The sequence below is a fragment of the Struthio camelus genome, chromosome Z (assembly GCF_040807025.1).
Source record: "Struthio camelus isolate bStrCam1 chromosome Z, bStrCam1.hap1, whole genome shotgun sequence".
Lineage (NCBI taxonomy): Eukaryota > Metazoa > Chordata > Aves > Struthioniformes > Struthionidae > Struthio > Struthio camelus.
The window spans coordinates 37,377,766-37,388,983 of NC_090982.1; positions in this window are offsets into that span (position 1 = coordinate 37,377,766).

Sequence of the window (11,218 nt, forward strand, 5' to 3'; positions counted from 1 at the left end):
TAGAAAAGGCAGCTGGTTGGCATGCTACTGCGTTCCTAACTTTCTGTGAGTTATAATCTCTTGATAAAAGTTAAGGGAACTGTATTAAACCAAATGGAGCATGTGTAGTTAAGCAGTTGAAGGTTACTCCATCCAGACAGGTACCCTCCGCAAACCATTACTGTTAATTGAAACTGATAATGCTGAAACTCGGGAGGGTTTCTATGGGGACAGTGGTGATGGTGATGATGATGTTTAATGGCATCCTATTTCCATGGAAGGCATCCTGATCTCATAGGTTTTAGCAGGCTGTCAAATTACATTGCTTTGATTAAACTTTGAGCTGCGAACCGATTGTTCCTATGATCAAAAATATACTAGTTGGCAAAGCTAGTCACGTTTGATTCCTTCGGCTTTTGATCAAGATCAACTCTTGTGGCTGTAGGAGCTTTCCACCAGCTTCTGCCAGCCTGGGCCTCTGAGCCTTTTCAACTCCAACACCACAGATGTGTACTAGACTTTCTCACACAGTTCCCCAGCTTCAGGGTCATTTGTTATCTTTCCCTGTAAACAAGTTAATAACCTAGGGTAAGCAGTAAACTTCTGCAGGTCTTCTTTTTCTTATCTACATAATTGCAACATGCAGGGGCTCTGGGCATGGCCCAAGACCCCATGGAGGTAGGGGTGCCCACTGTGTGCACCCCATCATTATGCTTCCCCAGTCACTGGGAATTTTCTCTCAAAATTCGCCTCCAGCATCTTTCCTGCTCTCCTTCTTGTATTCTTGCACCCACTGACATGCAAGCCTGAAACTAGACCACACCCTCGCTGTGACACTTGGCAATACCAAAGCAATCCTTTTCTTCTCCAGATAAAGAAAAAGGCTTACAATGTCTCTACAGCAGGTATTTCTGTCACCCAGCACTTCCTGGAGATGTCCTGACTTTCTTGCCAGGCTGGGAACCATTGGCTGCCCTAGCTGTCCAAGGAATATCAACAGCATATGTAGTAGCTGTCCGTTAGCTAATCCCACTTGACCCAACCAATCCTGGCATAAATTAAAGCAACTATGGGGTTGCTGCAGCATGTATTCACCTGCCTATTGGGCTCTTGCAGCCAGTGAGACAGGCTGAAGCACAACAATCCTTTCCCAATGTCTTCACAGCATTTTGCTAACTCTATCCTATTCAAGAAAACCACAAGATAGGCCATAACAACTTCTCATGGCCCAGCTGTGGGCTGTCAGCAGCTACCATTCTTGTTCCCTCACTCTACAGATCCTACTGTAGAGCAGGATCAATCCTACTTTCGTCTTCTCAAAACTTTTAAGCTGTGGCTTGTAGTCCCACTAATGAAGCTTACCTGAGCAGTTAGTTCCTGGTCCTTCTCTCCCAATAGCCGCAAGAAACCTGCTCTCTCCAAACCTGGCACAGTCTCACCACCTGAAAATCCCTCTTTTCTCTGGACTATGGAGGAAAATGCAGTTTCCTGCTTGTTCCAGTCAAGCACCCTGTCTCCCCTCTTCCTGAACCTGCGTGCAGTCTTTTGTAATGTCAGTAATCACCTCCCTTGCCAGGGCTGAAGCTTTGTAAGGAGTGAGGGAGCTCAAAAGAGAACTGCGCCTAAAGTCTGTCTTAAAAGATTAGTTCAGCTTTAAGTATACTTTTGTCCAATAATCTTAAGCCTTCATATTGGTCATTCTTGCTTTCTGCTAGATGACCTTTGTCGCAGCACTTTCCCAAAAGCTGTTCTTCCTCGTGCCGCAACAACAGAGATTCTGCAGAGCTTCTGAGCCAGTTTAGGAGTTTCAAATGATGTATGGTGAGGCTGTAATCTGCTAACTAATGTCATCCAAACGACATTCATCCTTCATTCTATTCCTCTTCCCCACAGAGTTACATTTTAATAAAAAACTTCCTGCAGAAAAATCTTTAAAATCTGACATCAAAGCCTTCTCATCTGTGAATGGGCCATAAAAGACTAACAGAAATTCCTTCTGTCTTACTCTCAAAAGTGAGGGCAGATGAAGAGGCGACTGTGATTCACTCTTACGGCTGAATGAAAGTGGCACAGGTTTCAAAAATTCCTCTCTAGTAGTTAAGTTATAAAATACTGGATACATTGTATCACAAAAAATATGGCTTATATAGAATATGGCCGGCCGCAAACTGCATTATCAGTCTGACTTATGAATCCTTTCTGGTCGCAAAAAAACACTTTCTCAGTTAGCCTAATAGCTCACTGCTGTACCAAAATAGGGTAAACATATCCTGATCTGAAGCCCTGCAGTTCAATTTCTCAGGAGAGCTTTTGGAAAAGGCAATCAGTTCAGCTGGCTCGCGCCTCCCCACATCCCACCAATGCCCTTAACTTTCTGAAGGTGGGTGAGAAAGAACAGGAAAAAAAATGGTTCCCATTAAGTTTTGCTGGATAACAAGATGGCAGCAAAATACCAAACACTCACAAATTAATGTTTAAAAACATTTTTAAAAAAAGAAATAAAAAAGCAGTTTGCAAGAGGAAGAAAAGTAGAACATCTAAACATGTTTTGTAAACAGCACTGAAAGAGTTGCTTCCTAAGCAAAATTTTATTTCTTTGGAAAATAGATAACAGGTCAAGATCCTGAGTGCTCTCCAAATGGGATCTTAGCGTGTGGCTGCACTGACACGATCTGCAGTGGGACCTTCAAGCCATTCTCATCCCATCCATTTTTATTCTAGTTTGTAATCAAACTCAAGGCTACCGTCATATCATTCAAGCCCTTAGGCCAAGTAGAGGAAAGTGAGTGCTGCAGTTGCTGGTGTGGCATATCAGGCAGGAACCCTAATATCTTGACACTTCTCTTTTAGCACTGACTTACTCTCAAATACAGCTGGGAAGTTAGCTTCCAGCTCTATGTGGCCTGATTCATGTCAGAATTAGATATGTAAAGTAACAAAGGTGTTCTTCTCAATAGAGTATACTTCCAGAAAAAAAAAAACAAAACCCTCTAATTCCAGTGGCTTGTAAAATATACCATCTGTATTGCTGACGTTAATCTGCAAATTCTGAAATTACTACAGTAATCTGAAATGTACAGCTTGCCATTGCAGGATCAATTGTTTTCTTAGTTATAGGAAACAGTAGGGCACTTCTGTACTGAGTTCTAACAGATGCTTCAGTCTTAGGTATTCTTAATAGCTTCACAAAACTGTCATTTCTTCCTCCTCCTAACTGTTAAAATACCATCAGCAATAATCTAATTGGCTACAAGCTGCTCTCCAGAGCTCTTACCATCATTGTTCTTTCAGTGAATTTGTTCTGACAGGCTTATGATGAGTCCATTTTGGTATATATTTGTTGTCATTGCTGATGACCTGCATGGTCATGGCTGCATTTAGCAAGCCTAAGTGACCCAGAGCAGTGAAAAAAAGAAAGACATTCTATTGAAGGAGCCATTCACTCATTTTTCTAGGAGGAAATATCACTGCCTAAAAAAAAAAACCAAAAGCATTGACAAAACATAGATTCTCCTATTTCTATAATTAGGAAAAAAATCCTAAGAGATAGTAATACATACAGAACATTTCCCTTCAGTGTCAGTGACGTTCCCCACAGCGCATTTTCTTTTGTAATCAAGACATTTGCCCTTTGATGCTTTAAGAATAGGTTTGCAGGAACCAAAAGCAAGTGAAACTTTTGTCCATAAACAGCCAAGATTCACCGTTTATTAGTAATGGATCTCAATCAAAGGTTCTCAACCCCCAAGTATGTGATGGCTTAGTTTATCAACACAGTATTGTTGCACATCACAGATCTCCAGGCCATGCAGGTAGTCAAGTTTATCAACCTTTATGGACTCAGTTCAGTTCTCAGTAGATAACTGCCTTCTTAACAGAGGTAGCGCTGTTGTCTTGATTAGTAACATGAACAAAAAACTTCCCTGAGGTACTCCATATCCTCTCTGACTGCTCTCCCCTGGCTCTTCCCCCTCAAGAATCATTGGGTAGCACTGGGTATGCTACTTACTACTGCAGGACAAGGTAGGCCCTGGACAGAAGCTTGTACTGACTATTTTTCACCTACATATTCACTCTACAGATGTTTTTCAAATAACAATCCAATAGAGTTTTTAGCAGATGAATTGGATCTGAAAATACGTTCAGGTTACCAACCCAAAGCGAAATCAGTAGTTCCCACTGGAAGGCTGCCTGAGTGCCACCGAGTTTGAAAAAACATGGCGCTTCTGACAGCCAAATTCTGACAAAAGAAAAAATATTGTTGGCAGTTTTCCCAGTCAGTTCTTCTCATATATAATTCTACTGCATTTTTTTAAGAATATAAAATTGTTTCAAGATAATTCAGTAAAGAAATAATAAACATTGTGATAACGCTCCATAAATTGTAACTTACGGCAGGATCATAGTCCTGGACTTGAGGAGAAGAGAGTTTGGCTGCTCAGGGACCTGCTTGGAAGAATCCCATGGCAGACGGTCCTGGGGAGAAGAGAGGTCCAGGAGAGCTGGTTACTTTTCAAGGATCACCTCCAACAAGCTCAAAAATGGTCCATCCCCATCAGCAGGAAGTCAAGTAAGAGTGGCAGGAGGCCTGCATGGATGACCAAGCAGCTCCTGACAAAACTCAGGCATAAAAGGCAGCCTACAGGAGGCAGAAGCAGGGACAGGTGACCCGGGAGGAACACGGAGACACTGTCCAAGCATGCAGGGATGGCGTTAGGAAAGCCAAAGCGCACCTGGAATTGACCCTGGTGAGAGACGTGAAGGGCAACAAGAAGGGCTTTTACACGATAGCCTGCTGTGGTGAAATGATTGTCTCAGTGGACGAGGAGAGAGCAGCAGACATTGTTTATCTTCACTTTAGCAAGCCTTTGGCACTGACCCACATCACATCCTCAAGACAAACTGAAGAAGTACAGGCTAGAAAAGTAGACAGTAAGATAGCCTGAAAATTGGCCGAACTCCTGGGCTCAAAGGGTTGTGATCAGCAGCACAAAGTCCAGCTGGAGGCCAGTAGCGGTATACCTCAGGGGTCGATACTGGGGCCAATACTGTTTAACATCTTCATTAAGATAATGGGACTGAGAGCACCCTCAGCAAATTTGCAGATGATACAAAATTGGAAGGAATGGTTAAGACACCCAGTGGTTGTGCTGCTGTTCGCAGGGACTCGACAGGCTGGAGAAATGGGCTGACACAAACCTCAATGAGTTCAGGAAAATCTGTTTAAACATAAGAAAAATCTTTTTTTACGGTGAGGGTAGTCCAACACTGGTACAGGTTACCAGAGAGACTGTGAAGTCTCCATCCTCGGAGATATTAAGCATCCAACTGGACATGGCCCTGAGTAACCTGCTCTTGCTGATCCTGCTGGAGCAGGGCTTTGGACTAGATGATCTCCAGAGGTGCCTTCCAGCCCCAGCTATTCCGTGACTGTGTGTGATCCTGTGATATATGAGCAGTACACCAGCCTCAGGGTGCCCAGTAAGGTGCTTATTCGTCTTTAGGGAGCCCGACAACTTTGTGAAAGGGAGCGTGACCTGCAGAGGCCTTGCTGACCCCACCATTCTGGGAGCCCACATACAGCAAGGTTTGGGGCAGAGCAGGATGAGTGCATTTCTCCTCCCATTTCTCTTCCAAAGCCCTTTACTGACATTTAAACCTATTTCGTAACTAACGTGAACAAATAACCCTTAGCAGTTAAGTCTAATAAAGCAACACAGTTTTCATGAGCGCTTGCAGAAAAAAAAGGTACTATAAAAATGTGACTGCACACAAAGTCCTATATATGTCTTAGGAGCTAAGCACTTCTCTTTTCTTCATCATTTTCTCCCTCCATTTTAGGGGGCTCGCTCCTATGTGTCACTGAATCTTTTAACATCTGCTGGAATCTGTAGGAGTCTTGCATGCTTCAGTCCTAATTTTGGAGAGACATTTTAAAACCTGGAAAGGTTTTGTGTTCCTCTTTCTGGCAAGAAACTCAAGCTGTCAGGAGAAGAGACTAAAGGGAAGCAGTAATAAAATTCTGGATACTTTAAAGTGAAGTGACAGGCAAATGCAAGTGGCTTCCAGTGGAGCTGGGAATTCATTCAACAAAGTGCTGTAGTTCAGCAAATTTACACAGCAGTGACATCATTACAGTGACTAACTTAATTATACTTGCATAAATAACCTACCGAAGTGTTGAAAAATCACTTTATCTGCAATATCTAATATTCGTTTAAATGCTCACAATAAGAGTTGTGCCCAAAACTTGATTCCTTCCCACGACGATACTAAAAAGTCCCCTGTCCTACATAAATTTTTCAACACAGCTCAGTACCTAAGCACACCAGAAGCTGGAAATGTAAAGGTGGAATGAGAACGGAAGGCAGGACAAGCTTCCTCTGAGTGCCAGCTCTTTGTCTAATCTTTTTCATTACAGGATACAATAATGTCGAACCAAAAGGAAGAATTGGGTTCAGAAGATGTAGAGCAACATCGGCATCGCCATTTCTCTACCACTAAGCATCAGCTGTATTAAAGAGAGTATTAAAGAGAGTTCTCTCGTCTTGTTTACTGTATTCAGAAAAAAAAAAGGACCTAGCAATATCAAAACAGTGTGCTACCTCCCAAGAAAGGTGGAGGTAAATCAATACAAAAACAAGTGTAGATATTTTAGGGTCTGATAAAAAACAAACAAAAGTGGGAATGCTTTAATATTAGCTTGTCATTTACTTCTTAACCCATCCCAGGTAAAAAACTGGGGTGCAGTGCTGCAGAAATGTTTCCCATAACTGTTTTCTGAACTCAGACAGCACTGCAAAGTGTACTATGCCCAAGGCTTAACTGTTTTATCTACCCTAGGCCACGCTTTTCTATTTCAGTTACTTTTATATTTATTAAATCTTTCCAAGTTGGATTTTCTTATTTTCTTCCTGAAGCTTCTTTCCTTCTATTTCTTGTGCTATTTTTCTCCATCTATTTTCATGCCAGTTTTTCTGTTTTCTGCACTCTTCCTTCTATTCTCCTTTCTTTGTGCCCTCTTATTCTCTCGTTCATCACTGACTCTTCCCCCTACATATCAGAGCTAGTAAATTTTCTTACCCACAGCCCTGAATTGCTACTTCACAATGACAAAAATCCATTTTCTTGGCTCCTTATACTATTGCCCATGCACTTTCCTTCCCGTCGCCCACCTGCATCTGTTTCGCTGGCAGATAAAGCATTTATGCTCCCCTTCCCTAGGGCTTGCTGTATGGGCTGCTTTCCTACTGGTGCTAGATCCAAATCTGGGAAGACCTACCAGCTCCTTTCACAAGCTTGTGATGTCTCCTCTTTTCCTCTCTGAATACAGTTCTGTCATGCTGAGCAAAGCAACATGCCACACAAAAAGGAAGCAAAAGGAAAAAGGACTCTTCTTGCGTTCCCCTTTCTTTGCCCATCCCCATTTTTCTCTTGGAGTGGGCTCTCTTCTGCTGGTGTGCTGGGCCAAATCGTGATCGCTTTTCGGCTCCTTCCTACCTGAGGGCCAGATCCAGGGGTTTACTGTTGTATGCTTCCCTTAAGCAACAGTGGTTAAGGTAAAACCAATGACTGCGATACAATTGCACAAACTACAGAAATCCTCTGGTACAAGTAGCTTTGGAGTAGAAAACCCTGCATTCCTCATTCACTTTTGCCGGAGACATCTTCTTATAACTTTTCTTATCAAGACATCTATAGTCTCCAGATATCCTCCACTCCCAGGACACGCTGGTTGCACAGCTCATTGCTGCACTGCCAGTGCTCCATTTGGTCATTATTGCTTAAAGAAATTTGCTCACTTTTGTCAACAGAAAATATTCAGAGTCATAATGCACATTTATTCTGGATTTCTCACCAAGTAAAATCATTGCATCAACGCACTGAATAAAAAAAATATAGCTGAACCTACTTTATTTCAGCCATATAGCTACGCTTGCTAGGTTACACCAGAGGTACACCACTGCCCAGAAGTCTCTGCTTAAAGAAATCCTTTTTCTCATTTAAAGCAGTGACGTGCCAGCTAACAGTGCACAGTATGAAAGCCACAATGGAAAGACTAGAGCATCCTAGGCACAAATAGAACAAACTGTCAAAGATCTCACGCCTAGTTAAATAACAATAAAGCAGTGATGTGCTTAAAAAGAGAACAGGAAGGTGAGTTTTGGTGCTCAGAACAAACCAGGTGTAAAAGATCTATAGTTTAGGTACTGCTTCAGATGGTTTCAGCACTTGTAACTGCACATATGAGTGGAATGCAAAGTAAGGTGAAAAGCTCTCAGGAAAAAAGGAAAGCAAAGTTCTACTTTAAAGTCAGTCATGTGTCCTAGTCTCTTTTTAAAATAACACAAAAACATACATCTCTGGATTTACACCATTCTTATCCCTCCAGTCTGTCATTCAGTCAACAATTTTTACTCATTCGCTTTTCACATGTAGGGACTGTGCAATCCCTTCAACAATCCCCAAATATACAGCACCTCCTCCACTGCTGCTGGTCCTACCCTCCAAACCCTACCAGTCCTCCCTCGCCTCGTATTCCTCAGCCACTTCCTCCCCACTGTCTCCTCCAGGACTTCCAAAGAGCTGTAGGCTACGTTTTCTCTCCTAACTTCTAGCTGCACGTTTATCCTTCATCGTTTGATGAAGGGTAGTGCTTTTTCTTTATATGCACAAGGCTTCCATTTTTATTCACTGTCCTCTCCACTCTTAAGCTACTCGTGACTACTGTAATACTGCTGTTCTCACTTCCCCCTACCAAACTGCTCCTTCTCCATACCTCACTCCACTTACTGTCAACTGCTGAGGCTTCTAACAAGCTTTAAAGGTGAGGCTCAGGCTGGGGTGAAAGTCAGTAAGCTTGCCCGGGGTGTTTAGTGCCAAAATGCGCTCTATATGAGGAAGCAGTAGGTGGTCCTGGACATTGGTGGGGCAGAGAAAGGAGGGCGCTGCAATGAGAATTTGCACTGAAATAACTACTGCAAATTAATGGACTCATGGACTTTTTCCAGATCTCTCCTAAGCTACCGAGAACACATTCAGAGTCATGCAATAACTTAGTTTTCTAAGTCAAGTATGTAAAATTGCCAAGTGCTGAGGCACTTGACCAGCCAAAGACCCACATAAATACTGAATAACTCCACACACTCATCAAGTAACTGCAAATAGGTGCCCTAAACTTAAAAATACTAGTCAAATCCACAAAGGCATACTTGCATACAAGAAATTACTTCTCTCTACTCTGTTTGGCAAGCATTACTGTTCCACAAATCCCTTCCCCAGACCCATTTCTTTCTGCCAACTTTCTGTTACTTTCCTCTCAGACTTGTGCTTCACAGTGTTAAGAATGCTATAACTGAATGCAACAAAAAAGTGCTCTGTGTCGGTAAGCTCGTACCAAACCTAGTTGGCCATTGCACGATAATTATTGCACTCCTCACTTTTTTTCTGAAACTGGTGGTAGCCATCAATACCCTGGGGGTAGCTTGCTGTACCTACCTGGATGCTACGCCCATAGCTTCGCATAGACTTAAAATAGCTGCTCCACAGGGCTGTTTTGTGGAGAACGTTACCCCACTGCAGGCCTCCTATGCACAGCAGAGGCCCTCCTCTGGGGAACTTCTTCCCACCAGCACTGCAGGAGAAACAAAATCCAGCAGGCTACAGTATATATAGTACATCCTTTGAGCTCTACCTATGTGGTTAACCTTTCCACCAACGCTAAACAAACACAAACCCAGCGAGGATGCTTTAATTTATCTACAAAGTTCCTATAAACAGTAAACATTGCTGAATCATTAGGGATCTAGAAAATAATATGGCAGGATGTAGAAGTACAGCTCGTATCCTCTAGTTCATGTAAGCGCTGTCTTACATCCTCATGACCGTTATTTATTTTATTGAAATATTTATAGAACCAATAAATTCACTTCTGGAATTGTAGATAAGACATTTTAATGAAAAAAAAAAGGCGGGGGAGGTAAAGAAAAATCTTGGGTTCTATTTGTTTTCCTAGACTTAAGGATTGGAAAGCCTTTGCATTTCCTTGGCTTGGTGAGATTCCAAGGTGAAGGAGACGAGAGGGAGGGATGAAGTAATAATATTCAGAATACTTTTAAATTACAGTGGCAGGCAAATGGAAACAGTTTGAAGTAAGAATGGAAACTCATTCAGCAAAATACCCAAGTTCAACAGTTTTATATGGCAGTGACATCATAAAACCATTACACTGGTTCAAAAATTTTCAACTACCGTAGCAACATATATTGCAAATGGGAAGACCCAAAGAAAAGAAAAAGGGACGGGAAGGAGAAGGTGAGTCATGAAAAGCCAGCTCATTAATCAAGTGACTAGATGCTGACAGAAGAGAATAGAAAGAAAATCATTCTAAGAAAGAGCAGATTAAAAAAGGATTGATTTAACTTTTTATGTTACTTACGGACGTAAAACCTCCAGTGACATTCTGCTGCAGTAAATAGCTTGATTTTTGCCATACATGTCCTTGTACTAAAATTTAAGACCATAATCACCACTGCTACCCTAACATTGTGGCTGATTTTTGTATGCATCCATTATAGCCTTTTTTCTCTCATCTGATTCTCTTTTAAAAATAGAGCAGAAACCGAAAGCATTCCTCCAAGCAGCCACTCACCAATTCTCAGTCCACGTTTTTTCCCAATACTTTCAACTGATTTCAAGTCACAGGAAAATAAAAGACATTGACTGCAAATGCTTTTTTAGCTATGATATCTTAAAGATAGCCTTGCTCTTAGGTGTTAAATCCTCTGTGTGACAAACTATGTGTTAACTAATCACTAGAATTGTCTTTTAAGTAAGGGAAAGACATTTAAATGACCTATTTACTCTATTTAAAGTAAGTGGTTGTTAACTCTTTGGAAGTCTTCACATTTCCTCGGGATCTGTAGTACACGCCTCTGAGCCATTTGAGCATCATTATAATTTGTCTAAGAGCCGAGCAGCACTCTTAACCATGTACCCGTCCAAGGGCTCGCAAAACCTTCTCGTCTTGGGTGAGTGCAGGAGGCGCTTCTCTCGCTGTACTGCTTTTTGGTAATAACCTTAGGCCCCCTTTTCTCCAGGTCTCCCACGCTGCAGTAGGACTCCAAGGATGTGGTCTAACCCCACTAGCTGGACCAAGGGCCAGGACTGCAGTTTCTGCCCTTCCTCTCCTCTGCAACATCCCTTAAGGAGGAAATGGGAAACATAAGCATATAAATGC